Source organism: Hyaena hyaena, unplaced genomic scaffold (assembly GCF_003009895.1).
Source record: "Hyaena hyaena isolate Hyena2069 unplaced genomic scaffold, ASM300989v1 scaffold_166, whole genome shotgun sequence".
Taxonomy (NCBI): domain Eukaryota; kingdom Metazoa; phylum Chordata; class Mammalia; order Carnivora; family Hyaenidae; genus Hyaena; species Hyaena hyaena.
This window is the reverse complement of record NW_024080799.1, coordinates 1012813-1027902: the sequence shown is the minus strand read 5'-3', so window position 1 is coordinate 1027902 and position 15090 is coordinate 1012813. Positions and strand designations below refer to the sequence as shown.

The window sequence follows — 15090 nt, the reverse complement described above, 5'->3', positions numbered from 1 at the left end:
GTGATCAGCAAGAGTAAAGGTCCTGAGGCAGGAATACGCTATGACTGTTTAAGAAATAGCAAGAGGCCAGTAAACATAGTAAGCAAGGGAAAGAGAGGTGAAAGGGAAGATCAGAAGTCTTGGCAGAGGGTGTTTATACAAGGCTTGAGGTATGGCAAGATGTTTGGATTTTAATCTAAGTGTAATGGGAGCCATTGAAGGGTTTTATGAAGGTGAGTGGCAAGATCTGACTTCTGCTCTCGTGGTATTGCTCTGGCTGCTGTGTGTGTATACAGTCTTGAAAATAAAAGCCATGCGGCTCTGTTAAGAGGCTACAAATGGAGTTGGGCAAGAGATAATGACATCTCAGATCAAGACACTCCACAGGAACAATACAAAAGGATCAGATCCAAGAATTTGAAGATTGAGCCAATAAGCTATGCAGTAGATTACGTTTGGGCATGACCATTTTCCCTAAGCAATGATTGTATCTGCTGTACCTAAAAAGATGCTCAAAAATACTTGTTAAATGATCTGAGAACCAGAAAACACAAATCCTAGTTACATCTACCTAATGATTCTTTGCCTCGGTCTTACTCCCAGACATGTGGTGGCCATCAGGAACTCCTCTGTAGTAAAGGGTGACATGTGCTGCCACAGCCTGCGATCTGCAGTCACAGGTCTGGCAGACTATGATAGCCCAGGTTGAGTTTACACAGGGGTCTAAGTGAAATAAAAGCTGTCTATCGGGATGCCTGGGGAGCTCAGTTGGTCGAGCATCAGACTTTGGCTCAGGTCATGATCTTAAGGTTGGTGGATTCAAGCCCCACATAGGGCTTGCTGCTGTCAGTGCAGAGTCTGCTTCAGATCCTTTATCCCCGCCCCCCCCCCCCCCCCCCGGCTCCCTGCTCCTCCCCTACTCATGCTCTCTCTATCTCTCTCTCTCAAAAAAAAAATGTCCTTTCTCCAGGATCCAAATTTTTACCTAGATCCCCACTTAATATGTTTTATTATATTTATTTGTTCCCCACTGCCTAATGAGTAGAATTCATGATCCTTGGCCTGGCATTTAAAGTCTTCATTGATCTATCTCCCACTCACCCTACTTCCAAATATTCCCCTCTTCATATGCCCTATATCCCAGTCCAGATGAATTGCTTATGTTTAAGCCCCGTTTTTGTTTTTGTTTTTTTTCTGCTTCCATATCTTTGTTCATGTTAGGAATTTCCTGCCTGATCATCTCCCTTTCATCCCTCATGTGTCCCAGCTCAATCTTTATCATCTTTTCCTCAACAACCTTCCCTTACTTCAAACCGCTCCATCAAGGCTACACTCCTAAAATCTGCCACTCCAGAAACCGTAGGGCAAAACCCCAGCTCCCAGGCATTTCATTGTGTGTGTACGTTGAGGGCACAGTGGAGTCTTGCACAAGTCATTGGCCAAAATATGTCAGGAAAAGCCCAGAACGTGGGCTCTTCTCTTTTTACTATTTCCGTCATAGTGCACAGGGTTTGGATCAATGCTCCATTAAACTCCACTTCTTTGTGCAAAAGTTAGAATAAAGCCATTTTTACGAACAACCATAGACCAGTTTTCCTAGCCTTACTGAGGTATGGGTCTTAGCATAAAGTGCAGAACTAACCTCATCTGCTTTCCAAACAAGTTTTTCCCAAAGTTTCCAGCTGCCTTTATGATCTTTATAGTTATTTGACCTCCGTTTTTCTTTTTCATCTATAAAAATCATAGTAATCATTATAACTACCTCACAGGGCTGTTTTGTGGATTAAGTTAGTTAACGTAGATTATAGTGTTTACCATACGTGTTGAAAGTTACCATATCCATCAGGTCTTTTCTGGAAGAGGGGAAAGCCATGTAACTGACTAGTCACAGTTGTTGAGACAGATAATCTGTTTGGTAGTTAGACATTGTCCAGCCTCAGAGGAGGGTGGAAACCACCTAAACTTTGCCTTGTGTCTCCACCGCAGCCTAGTTCCTAGCCAGTAATGATGGACTTAGACCCATCACACAGGTCTGTGAGGTCAGCTACTTTGCAATGGGCCCAAATGCCCACCCTGCCTATAGGGGTGCTGCCATGTAAGTAGGCACTGCAAATGGGCATCTCCAGTGACTCATCAAACACACACACACACACAAACACATGCACTCCCACACAATCAATCAATCAAAGCAGGGCTAAAAGATCAAAGGGAAAAACTAATGCTTTACGGCTTCTATACTAAATGGTTCTTATAGGCCCATGACACTCTTGGCAGAAGTCCCCTAACCAGAAGATTCCCACCCCACTCCTGCTCCTTGGAGCTCAATGGCCAGCATTTCTTCCCTCTGCCATCCTATTTCTGGACTCTGGAATCCTATGCGGTGTGCCACCTTCCAGGAGATATGTCTAAGCCACAAGATAAGAGTTATACCCCCACGTATGAGTCATTCATATGATCTTGCAACAGGGAATCTTTTTAATGGAGGTAGCCCACCCTCACTGCAGGGAAGATGTATTGCCTGACTTTATTCTCTTGCTTTTCCATTTAACCTCCTCTCATGCCTCAGGCTCTGAGAGTTCTTCATTCCATATACCAATTCCTAATGCCTGTTATTCACAATCCTGTTTGAATGATGACCATCATGATGATGATGGTGATGACATGGAGTACTTACTATGAGCCAGACTGAGCTCAGGGACTTATAAATGTAACTCATCACAACAACCTAATGAAAAGGTATTAGTATTCTCCTCATTAAACTCAGGAGGAAACTGAGGCTTGGAGATGGGATGTAACTGGACGAAGTCACATAGTTAGGAAGTGACAGAGCTAGAACTTAAACCCAGAACAATCTGCTCAACAGCCCATAACTTTAACCACTTTGATCTACTTTCTCTCCTTTTTTAAAAAATTTTTTTAGCGTTTTATTTATTTTTGGGAGAGAGAGAGAGAGAGCATGAGCAGGGGAGGGGCAGAGAAAGAGAGGGAGGCACAGAATCCAGGCACAGAAGACAGGCTCCAGGCTCTGAGCTGTCAGCACAGAGCCTGATGTGGGGCTCAACCCCATGAACTGTGAGATCGTGACCTGAGCTGAAGTTGGATGCTTAACCAACAGAACCACCCAGGAGCCCCTACTTTCTCTCCTTTAAATCACCTGTTTTGGGGATGCCTGGTGGCTAAGTCAGTTAAGTGTTCAACTCTTGATTTCGGCTCAAGTCATGATCTCGTGGTTTGTGAGATCAAGCCCTGCATCAGGCTCTGAACTCACAGCACAGAGCCTGCTTGGGACTTCTTCTCTCTCTTTTTTCTTTCTTTCTCTCAAAATAAAAAATAATAAGTAAACATCTAAAAATAAATAAATAAACATTTTAAAAATAAATGACCTATTTTTATTCACATCTTGATCCCAGCCTGCCTACTGACACTTTTTCTATGTCCCTCAGTTTGAGCATACATAGCTCACCAAGTAAGCTCTCTTCAACCTAATCCAACAAAGAAGCCTATCTTCTGACTTCTCCATGAGAACAGATAGACCAAACAATGAAACAGAATTAAAAGTTGATTTAAAAGGGCTCCTGGCTGGCTCAGTTGGAAAGCTTGTGACTCTTGATCTCAGGGTCGTGAGTTTGAACCCCACATTGGGTACAGAGATTACTGAAAGAAAATAAACTTTTAAAAAAATGTATTAAGAAAAAGAAGTTGATATAGAATATTATTTATAGTTATATATAATTATTCCTGGGCTATCTTATATGACAATTGGCTAGATCAATAGTTATATCTAGAATACCTCTCTTAACCACCATAGAGGTAAAAAAAATCCACACACACACACACACAAAACTAGGTAACTCTTTCCCAGCCCCCTTTCAAACAAGAGTGAACATATGACACAGTTCTGCCCAATGAGAAGTAGGAAGTCTACAGGTCAGGATTGGACAGGCTTCTAAGAAACATTTATTTTCTTAAAGAAAGGAAAAAAGATCACCAGTACTGACCCATTCCCCTTGTTGCTGCCATAAAAATGTGATGCCTAGAAGCAATTCAGCAATGTTGAGACAAGAGAGTATGCCAGTACATTGAGGATGGTAGAGAAGAAAGTTAGGTTCTGAGATTCTGAAGACATTGTTGAACCTCTGCTCACCCACTTGTATGTGAGATAATTAAACATCTTTAGCCAGTTAGTCAACATACTTGCAGCATAAAGCATTCCTTACTAATACAATAGTAACAATAAATGGTTTGCATTACATAGTATGGATTCAATCATTCTAAAAAATCCTTTCTGGCTTCTAAATATATTAAGTTAAGCCTCTAGGAATGGTTATATGGGCTCTAACATCCTTACCACAAAGACCCCAGTGTCAGAGAAGAGTAAATCCTGGTAACCAGCCCACACAGAAGGCAATGCATTGAACTGTATATGATACACTGAATGAACCAAAATAAAAGATTAACAAAAATAATCACTTCTATGAATTCAAGCCAGACATTATCAACACAGGGGGTAAAAATAGCAATAGTATCCACAACTCAGAGTCAGAAACCAGTGTTCTGATCCCAGTCTTCCTACCTTGGGCATATCATCTCAGTAACCTCATTTGTAAAATGAGAGAAGAGACTAGATAATTTTTTTCTTTATTTTAATGTCTATTTATTTTATTTTGAGAGAGACAGAGTACATGAGCAGGGGAGGGGCAGAGAGAGAGAGGGAGAAAAAAAGAGAGAGATAGAATCCCAAGCTCTGCTGACAAGCACAGAGCCGGACAGAGGGCTCAATCTCATGAACTGTGAGATCATGACCTGAGCCAAAATCAAGAGTCAGGTGTTTAACTGACAGAGCCACCCAGGTGCCCCAGAATCAGTTAACTTCTTGATACAAAAGCCTATCTAAAACATTTTCATCCTTTGATTCTGTATATTTTCTTCCTTAAAGTGAAAACATATGACTTAGGGGTCAGTAAACTTTTTTTTGCCCACAAAAAGCATGGAAATACAACCTTATACCTCTGCTTTCAAGATACATTGAGTACAAAGGTAAATATTCCTTGTAAATTATGTAGTAAGAGTTATAGCAGAGAACCTGCTGACAACATACACCATTATCCAAAGTTCAACCAAATCATAAGACAGAATCAGTGTTTACTTCATTTAATGTTCTTGGTGACATAGGGCAACCAGGGCCTTCCGTTGTTCCATTCAAGACACTCACAGAGAGGACCCATCTGAGTGAGAGGTTATGTAAATAAAATAAAATCTGCCCAAAGGCCAACTTACAGAGATCTTTGCCTTTCCTCTTTTCCTTTGCTACTTTCCCATGTTATCTATCCTCTTCCATTCTAGATATACCCCCCCATCATTTGCCCCCAACAAGATTAATTTCATCTCATTTTTCCCTTAGATCACTGCCCTCCCCTGCTTTTTAATGTGATATGATTAGATTACCAAGTAAACTAATCCTGTGTTATTACATCAAAAGGAGAATTCCAGCCTTACAGAGAATATTAAATTGGGGGATGGGGGCAGCAAAAATGATGGAATTTACCTGGCTGATCAATCCAGAAAAAGTTTAAATCCTGAAATTTTAAAATTTTGTCACTTAATTCTCCCATGTTCTTTCTTCGTATAACATACCACAACTGAGCTTAACAAGTAGCTATTACAGATGTTCTGTGTTGAAAGTGGCAGTCTAGACACTATAAAAACTCACAGGTGAATAATATGTTCTTTACTCTCAAGGAGTTACATAAACACCTATAATAATATGGCAGTCCAAAAAGCAATATGGAAACGTCAGGAAAAAGAAATTAATTTCAACTGAAAAAGCTTTCAGGAAGAATTAAAATGGAGACATAGACAATGGCTCACATTTATATTCTGTTCTGAAATATGCTTTCTAGTTTCTGAAGTGTCAACCTGTCCAGAACATAACTTAGAGCAAAAAGTTACATACCATATTGGTATTTTGAATGAGCTGGCTAGGATCTTGAGTACCATAGCAAGATTAACTCTTAAGGAAACAGATTCTGCCTTCCTTACAGCTGCTTCCTTGTCTTCCCCATCCCCCATAACCAAGATAAATAAGAAGAATGTGGAGTCCAAATTCAAGAACACCAACAACAGATACAGAGACAGAATATGCTTCTGCCATCCATGGTGCCATCCTTTCCACTGCCCACCCCCAAAATCTCAATGGCAACAGCAATTCCTTCCATTCACAGACTTCTTCTTCCCTCAACTTACACCTCCTACCCTCCTCCACCTTTGTCCTAGTCAGTATACTGGCCTTTGCTTCAACATGCTCCCTCTCAATGTCTCAGTGTGTCTGTTTTGATAAAAAAAGAACATCATGTTATAAATGGTGCTGTCTGATGCTCAGGCCATGAGCAGCCAAGGAACTATAAAGATCTGTTTAGAATCATGACCACTTAGCAGGCACACGGCCACTAGGACTTTATGACCATTAATTGGTTTATGCTCCCTGAATCCCTCCAAGGCATCTCTTATTATCTCCATTTGACAAATAGAGCAAAACTAAAATGCAGAGAAATTGACTAATTGGCTGAGTTGCCATAAGGGGAGGAAGATGGCAGCAGACTATTAAAAGCAAGTCCTATCATGAAATTTGGAGATTTTTAATATTTGCCTACCTTTCTGCAACATGTTAGTATCTAAGTTTTTTTTTAATTCAGGAGATCTTGGAAATTCTCTAATTTCCCCACCTCCACTTCCCAAACCAGAAAATTAGGGCCCACTGAGATCAAGGACTTGGTCAAGGTCATGTTGTGACTAAAAAGAGGAGTTAAGGCTACAACCCAAGTATCCATGCCCCAGACACAGTGCTGTCTCCACACTGAGGAAACTCAGATCCAAAAACATGAAGTCACACAACTTGCTGACGGCAGTGCTGTACCAGAGTCCTCGGAGAGGTAGAAGAAGAAGTGTATACTTTGTGCATTGTGTGAAGGTCTATGGCCAAGGAGCCAAGTGGAGACTAGACTCCAGCCTGTCCTCTCTCAGCCAAGCTCTATGAGTTGGGGTGGTAGTAGCACCCATCCAGAAGAAGGGCACCATCTGCCCATAGCTGCTGCCACTCACAGAAGACCCTTTCTTCTAACATGCCCCATGGCACCATACAGGCCAGCAGCAGCTCAGATACCAAGTCTCTTGACTCCTCATCTAGTGCTGAATAGGAAGGATAAGTTGTCTTTGGAATATGGAAAACAGAAATCAAGAATTATATGTGGCTTCTAATATCTGGGATATTATTGTATACCAAGAAGAAGGCAATATAACCAGATTGCTTGGCTAAAGATGTGCCAGGATACTTCATTCTCATTATAACATAACACACTCTAAATGTAGCACAGTTGATTCAACTCCATATTAATTAAATATGTTTTGGATTTTTTAAAATCACTTTTTGGAAAATGTGTGCAAGTGGTCCAAGTTTTGTACAAAGGAGGATGCCAGGGTAAGTCTTCTAAAATTATAAGGGAGTGCAGTCTCCTTTGTGTCTAACCTGCCATGACTGTCATTGATCCTTCATCCAACTCACTCTGGAGGTGGGGAGAGGGGACAGAAGCTGATACTCATTTGTTCTGGAGGTACAACTGCCAGAAGAAGGATTTTTCCATCTTGGCTACAGTCCTAGCCACTCCCTTTTTTTTTCCTTTTTTTTTTTTTTTTCAAGAACAGATCAGTGTTACAGTTGTAACACTCCCCTGACTAGACGTTCTACTACAGCTGTATTAGATCTCCTGGCATCCAGGTTTCCCCCACCTTCCAGTGCCAATACAGGCTGCCAGCTGTGTTACCTTGAGTAAGCAGTAGGCTTGGCTTATGTTGTGGTGAGTAGGACACTAGGATAATGGGGACATCAAAATGGCCTCATTTCAAATGGCTATCAAGGGGTAGAGGATGCCAATGGAGACTACAGCTAGAGCTGTCGGCCAAGGGACCTCATTTCTCCTCCATGGACTTTTCTCTGTGGCTTCTTGGGCTTCTTCACAGGTGACAGCTGGGTTCTAAGAAAGAGCTTTCTAAGAGAATAAACCCAAATGTGCAAAAGCTTATTGAGCTTCCTCTTGCATTGTGTCTGCTAATGTCATAGTGGCCAAGGCTCATTAAATGGCCAAGCTTAAATCAATGTGGAGGGAAGTGCACAGGGCATGAATCTAGGATGCCTGGTTCATTGCAGGCCATCAAGGACATAGTCCACCACATCTTTGGGAGGAACTGAGGGCTCTCTACTGTACATAATATCATAATTAGACTTTTTAAACTAGGATTCAGGGGCACCTGATGGCTCAGTCAGTTAAGCATCCAACTTAAGCTCAGGTCATGATCTCATGGTTCATGAGTTCAAGCCCCACCTCAGGCTCATTGCTGTCAGTACAGAACCTGCTTCAGGTCCTCCATATCCCTCTCTCTGATCCTCCCTCACTAGCATGCTTGCGCTCTCTCTTTCAAAGCTAAATAAACATTTTTTTAAAAATAAATAAGTAAGTAGGATTCAAAATCTGACGTAATCTCCTCATTCATGTTTCCATACAAGCTCTGACTCTGGATAGACTAAACTTCTTTGTTTAAATTTTTTTTAATGTTTTATTTATTTCTGAGAGATAGAGAGAGACAGTGTGAGCAGGGAAGAGTCAGAGAGGGAGGGAGACACAGAATCTGAAACAGGCTACAGGCTCTGAGCTAGCAGTCAGCACAAAGCCCAGCTTGAACCCATGAACCGTGAGATCACGACCTGAGCCGAAGTCGGATGCTTAACTGACTGAGCCACCCAGGCGCCCCTAGACTAGACTTCTTTGAACCTGAGACTCTGTGATGGGAAAGAATCCTAACATTGTTCTATCATACACACACACGCACACACACACGCACACACACTCACATGCACAAAATCACTGTCAATCATACCTATGAAGCTTTTCTCACACCTTTCTTTTTTTTTTTTTAATTTAAATTTAATTTAGTGAACATACAGTGTAGTCTTGGCTTTGGGAGTAAAACTCAGTGTTTCATCTCTTACACATGGCACCCAGTGCTCATCCTAACAAGTGCCCTCCTTAATGCCCACCACCAATTTAACCTATCCCCCCACCCAGAACCTTCCTCCTAAAATCCAGTCTTTTAGTTTCTTGTATCTTGCTCCAAGATCAAAACCTTTAACCACACCGGTCTTGAAAGGGACTTCACTTGCTCTTGTCTGTCTGATTTCACATGAGATTCGTTTTGTTCTTAGGGAATAAATAAAAGGAATGAAGAGAAACAGAAAGGCAGGTTGTGATGTAGCTCTGGCTCTGGAAACAGGCCTAGGATAGAATCCTGGCCCTGCTGCTTGCTAGTCTGCAACTCTGCACTAATGTTTTGTTCTGGCCTTTTCTCTGAGCCTTGATGTCTGACGCATAAAATGAAGATTATAAGAGTAGCTACTTCCAATGGTTATTGGGCCTAAATACAATAATGAATGTAAAGTCTTTAACATGATGCCTGACACAGGGTGACCCCTGAGTACCTGTTAGCTCTTACTATCTAAAGGACACAATTTGCTGTGAAGTCAAGGACATGTGAACAAAAACGTTACAAAGGGGCTCTCTCATTGAGAGCCCAAGTTCTCAATGCAATCAGATTTTAAAATAAGGGGTGTGTGGTATATGTGTGTATGTGTGTGTGAGTGGGAGGAAGGAGGTGTAGCTGCAGGATTTATCAGTTCAACAAATGAAAAGTCCAGATGCAGAACAGGCTGAAGTCAGAGTTTAAATCCTTGTCAAAACTCAGGTTATGTTTGTTGTTTGTTTTTGTTTTCTGGTTCCACCTTGCTTTCCTCATGGGTGCCATTGTGAGATGCCCCATGGTGTAAGACAGTCTCACCAGTATCTCTCTCATGGCCTCTCCTTTGTAAATCCTTTGAGGGAAAAAGTGTGAGTCTCTCAGAAGTTGCAGCCAAAGGCTCACTGCTTCTAGTGCTCCATTTGGATCACCAGCCCATCACTGAGTCAACTGCTGTGGGCCGGGGAATCCTGTGATTAGACCGAGGCCTTATGCTCAAGTCCAGAGCCCCTCTGGAGTGCAAGGCTAACAGCGGGAGATTGTGGAGCCCAGAGAACATCAGGCTGCCTCTCTCAGAAGAATGACTAGGGGAAGGGGTGAGTCACATGCTCCCACAATACTGGAAACCACAGCGTTATTTGTAATGGTAAAAACCTAGAGTGATTTATAGAACATACATATGGGAGTCTGAGAAAACAGTAATTTTAAATGAATACCTGAATCATGTGGGAAAATTAAAACTCACTATGTTAAGTGAAAGGGGCTGGAACAGAAATACACATGCACGTTGTATGCAACACTACAATCCTTCAAGGCTACCAACGTGCAGGAGGTATGGCTGCGGTAGTACATGCATACCGTAGCTAGTGCCAAACAGAAAGGACCACTATGAGGGGCAACGCAGGGCTTATGTGCAAGAACACAACACTGTGAGTTAATCACCACAGAAATAAACAGTCCATTCAGAGATAAGCTGCTTTCTTTTGCCCAGCCACATTTTTAACACTGTCATAGTCAAAGAAAACTTCCAAGACATGCTTTAAGCATGTATCTGCCTCTTTCTTATCTCATCATCCAAGAGAAAACTCATGGAAGACATCAAATTCCTATGTCAGAAATAGCCTCCAGGTTTTTATTAAGGGCAAAAACCATATGCCATTTCTATAGGAAACCCGGACACTATATGCTGATGAATAAAGAAGACAAGATTAAGGGGGATTAATAAAGAATTGAGGATGTCCCTAGACCTGTGTGCGTCTCCTGTCTCCTGAAACCTTTCAAGACTCTTCCTCACACTCCCACACAAAGATCTCTCTTATTATCTATTGATGGGGAGCTATATATAACAAGAAGTCACTGTGACTTCAGTAATGCTTTTGATCATTTGTACCTTATTAATTACATCTACAATCTTTATTATGTCAAAAACACCCATACAGCTTGCGTGCTTGACATACATGGAAGTCCCCAGACCTCCTTGCCTGACTCCACACTATTGCATGAAGCTGGTAATGCCTATGCAACTTCCATAGGTCAAGAAAAGTGTTTTTACAAACCATACATAGAAAACACTTGTAAAAATCCACTTGAGACACCTCTCTCCCTCTCCCTTGACTTCCCACTCACAACATCCAGTAAAGCTCTTTCCTTCTCTCTGCACTGGTCTAGCACTCCTCTACTCCCGGGAGGCACAGCTCCCCCCGACCCCACCCCACCCCCAGCTGTTCATCACCATGTGTGGCTATCTCAACTTTCATCAAGAGGGCCAGCCCCTTGAATTCTCATGGAAAAAAACAAGTCCTCCACATCATTACACTTGATTTCCTTCTGGTTTCTCTCTCATGGCCACCTCCTTCCAGTTACAATGTCCCAGCTCTTCCAGGTATGTAGGACAGGACGTATCTCTCCTTTCAAGCCCCCCACTATGTCCCTACAATAGTCCGTTTTTATCAAGCTTCCCCAGGATCTATGCCTTCTTGTTTTCCCTGTCCCCTGCCTAGGTGATTGTTGCTAATCGGCTAATGAGGAAAGGCTTTCCAAGAATGGGAGGGGAGGTCTCTGTTTTTTTAATTGCTGACATTCTGAAGACAAGATTCTACCCCTTCCCCACTGCTTTTTTGTAGAAACCCAGGGGATAACTCTTACTGTGGAAATTTCAAACCAAGAAGGGATAGCAACATCTTGAAAATGATGCCATTTTACACTCCTGTCAAAATCAGCCACCAGTTCTCCTTTTTGAGATTTCCTGACAATGTTTGGAGTTTTTTGTTTGTTTCTTTCTCCCAGTAATTTTTTTGGGTGAATTTCCTCACAACAGCCCTAAAACCTGCCCCACTCCATGTGTGGCAGCTGACTCTCTGACCCCCATCTAACCCAGTATCAAGAACAATCTCCTTTCTTGACTTGAATTGGAATTATTCATATCCCTCAGGGGTAGTGTGATCAGTTAATATACCATCCAGATAAGAACATGTTAGACCACAAGAGAGAACTTTTGATAATTCAGCTGGGACAAAAGGCATAAACCAGGCCCCCTCTTAGCAAGCATCCAACTTGTTGAGCAAACCCTATATGATTATCCAAAGACCTTAACACAGAGGCCTGTCCACAACAGATGCTCAGTACATAGTACTTCACTGATTGGGTCCAACGTGTTGTGTCATTTCCTGATGTTAATGCCACAGTACATTTTTAAGATTTTTTTTTAATGTTTATTTATTTTTGAGAGAGACAGACAGACAAAGTGCAAGTGCGGTGGGGGGGAGACACAGAGTCCGAAGCAGGCTTCAGGCTTGGAGCTGTCAGCACAGAGCCCCACATGGGACTCAAACGAACAAACCACGAGATCACGACCTAAGCCAAAGTGGGGCACAACTAACTGAGCCACCCAGGTGCCCCCACAGTACATTTTAAAGTTCCAATTTTTGTATTTTTTTCTTCTGCTGTATAACACCAGTCGTATGCATTAAGATATGATAGTACATTCTTCCTTGAACAATCCTCAACTGTCCCTACCAAACTTTCTTCTGAAAAGATATTTTTAGCTCTCTTTTCTCATGCCAGAAGGAGGCAGTCCTCTTGGTGCCTAGCACAGTTATGGTTTATGGTCCAAGAAGAATCTGAAGCGTGTAGCAGCTCCAAAGCATTAACTTCTGGATAAACTGACTGGTGTGTTTGCCTCTCGTCCATCTACTGGTCCCCGTAAACAGAGAGAATCTCCCTATCATCATTTTCTTAAGGAAAAGACTTAAGTATGGCCCAGCAGGAGATAAAGTAAAGAAGATCTGTATGTAGTGTTTTATTAAGATTGATGACAAGGTCTCGGGGCACCTGGGTGGCTCATTGGTGAAGCATCCAACTTGGGCTCAGGTCATGATCTCATGGTTTGTGGGATTGAGCCCCGCATCTGCACTAACAGTGCAAAGCCTGCTTGGAATTCTCTCTCTCTCTCTCTCTCTCTCTCTCTCTCTCCACCTCCCCCATCCCGCCCCTCTCTGTTCATGCTTCCTCCTTCTCTCAAAATAGATAAATAAATTTAAAAAAAAAAAGATTGATGGCAAGGTCTGAACTGATATAACCTACACTGCTGGTTTTATGGACATCATCAGCATTGACAAGACTAGGGACAATTTCTGCTTGATCTGTGACACCAAGGGTTACTTTGCTGTTCATCAGATCACACCTAAGGAGGCCACTTACAAGTTGCACAAAATGAGAAAGATCTTTGTGGGGATGAAAGGAATCCCTCACCTGGTGACCCATGATCCTCATTCCACCCACTATTCTGATCCCCTCATCAAAGTGAATGACACCACTCAGGTTAATTTGGAGGCTGGAAAGATTACTGATTTTGTCAAGCTTGATACAGGTAATCTGTGTGTAGTGATGAGAGAGACAGAGAGAGATACCTGGTTCTTTTGATGTAGTTTGCCTAAAAGATACCAATAGCACAGCTTTGCTGCCCAGCTCTCTACCATTTTTGCTATTGGCAAAGGCACCAAACCATGGATTTTCTCTTCCATGTGGAAAGGGCATCTGTGTCACCATTGCTGAGGAGAAAGACAAGGGACTGGCAGCCAAACAGAATGCTGGGTAAAATGGTAATGTGATTGGAAGTCTTCATACTCAATTAAAGATAATACAGTGTGATTAAAAATAGTAATCAGACAGGCGATTACAATGAATGCAGAAGTGCTCTGATGGGAAATAGAGCCTGCAGTGGATGCCCCACACTCTTCCTCCCCCACGTATACCTGATGCCTCGCCCGCAGTGCTCGGTTACCTACTGCACCTCCCTCTTCTTCCTTCCCCTTTCCCACCACAGAATCCAGTACATCACTAGGTGCATACAATTCCACTTCCTAAACAGCTCTCAAATCTCTTCCATTGTCTTCTTCCCACAGTCTTTCTTCCTAGGAAAGGAAAGCTGAACCATTTTTAAGCATTCACAAAATTCTAAAAATCTGATTACAGGAGATTATTATAGTAATCTGTGCTTGAGAAGATGGACACCAGTCTAAGGAAGGGATAGGGAGGATGGCATGGAAGGAGAAGGGGATAAGGCATTAGAAAGAGCCCCGCAGAAACCCAATGTTAAAAAGAAATTACAAAGTAGATTGAGAAGCGGGGAGAGTTAGGGAGACAATCTGCAGACCACACTGTCATTGAAACAAAAGGAAGAGTTTCCAGAAGAAAAAAGTGGTTGACAGTGCCAATGCTGCCAAGAGACCAAATAATGTAGGAGCTAAGACAAGAACAGTAGATTCGGCAAAGATCATCACTTGAGATTAGTTTTTCAAAATCAAAGTATTGAATACCTACTAGATGCAGGGGCTTCTTTAAAAGACACAGAGATTTGCAGATCTGAGTTGCTGCTTTCCAGGGGCCAATCATGTAGTTTACAAGCAAAATTGCAAAGGCACCAGAAAGATCCCCTCCTTCTTCGGTAGCCAAAAAAACCTGTAAATACTACAGTACATAATGAGCCAAATGAGTGGTACAAATATATCATGTTATCTAGAATGAATACTGTAAATCAGGAAAGTTGTGGTTTTTTTTTGATATCTGTATTTTAAGGTCATTGTTAATACCCTGGAGCACTTCCAGGTAAAATAGCCAAGATGGAGAATGATTTAGAAACCATTTTGAATGAAGAAGTAACTGAAAAATAAGGGTTGTATTTGAGTTAGTCTAGGTAGCTATGGTAGCATTCATCAAACATTTGAGGGGCTTTTATATAAAAGATGAATGGTAATTCTTTTGTATTCCTCCTGAGGACACACCAGAAACAAGTAAGGCCCAGGGAGTCAGAAATTATCTCAAAATTAGAGAGATAGAGATAGAGGGAGAGAAAAAGAGGGGGAGAAGGGGGAGGAAGGGAAGGAAGGGAAGGGAAGGGAAGAGAAAGGAAGGGAAGGGAAGGGAACGAGGGAGGGAGGGAGGGAGGGAGGGAGGAAGAAAGGAAGGAAGGAAGGAAGGAAGGAAGGAAGGAAGGAAGGAAGGAAGGAAGGAAGGAGAAAGAAAGAGAGAAAGGGAGAGAGAGGAAGGAAG

At 42.1% G+C, this 15090-nt stretch overlaps 1 pseudogene; it reads left to right on the top strand.

The window, feature by feature from the left end:
• The first annotated feature begins 11404 nt into the window (after positions 1 to 11404).
• Positions 11405 to 13636, top strand: LOC120236969 (annotated as a pseudogene).
• Positions 13637 to 15090: the final 1454 nt, after the last annotated feature.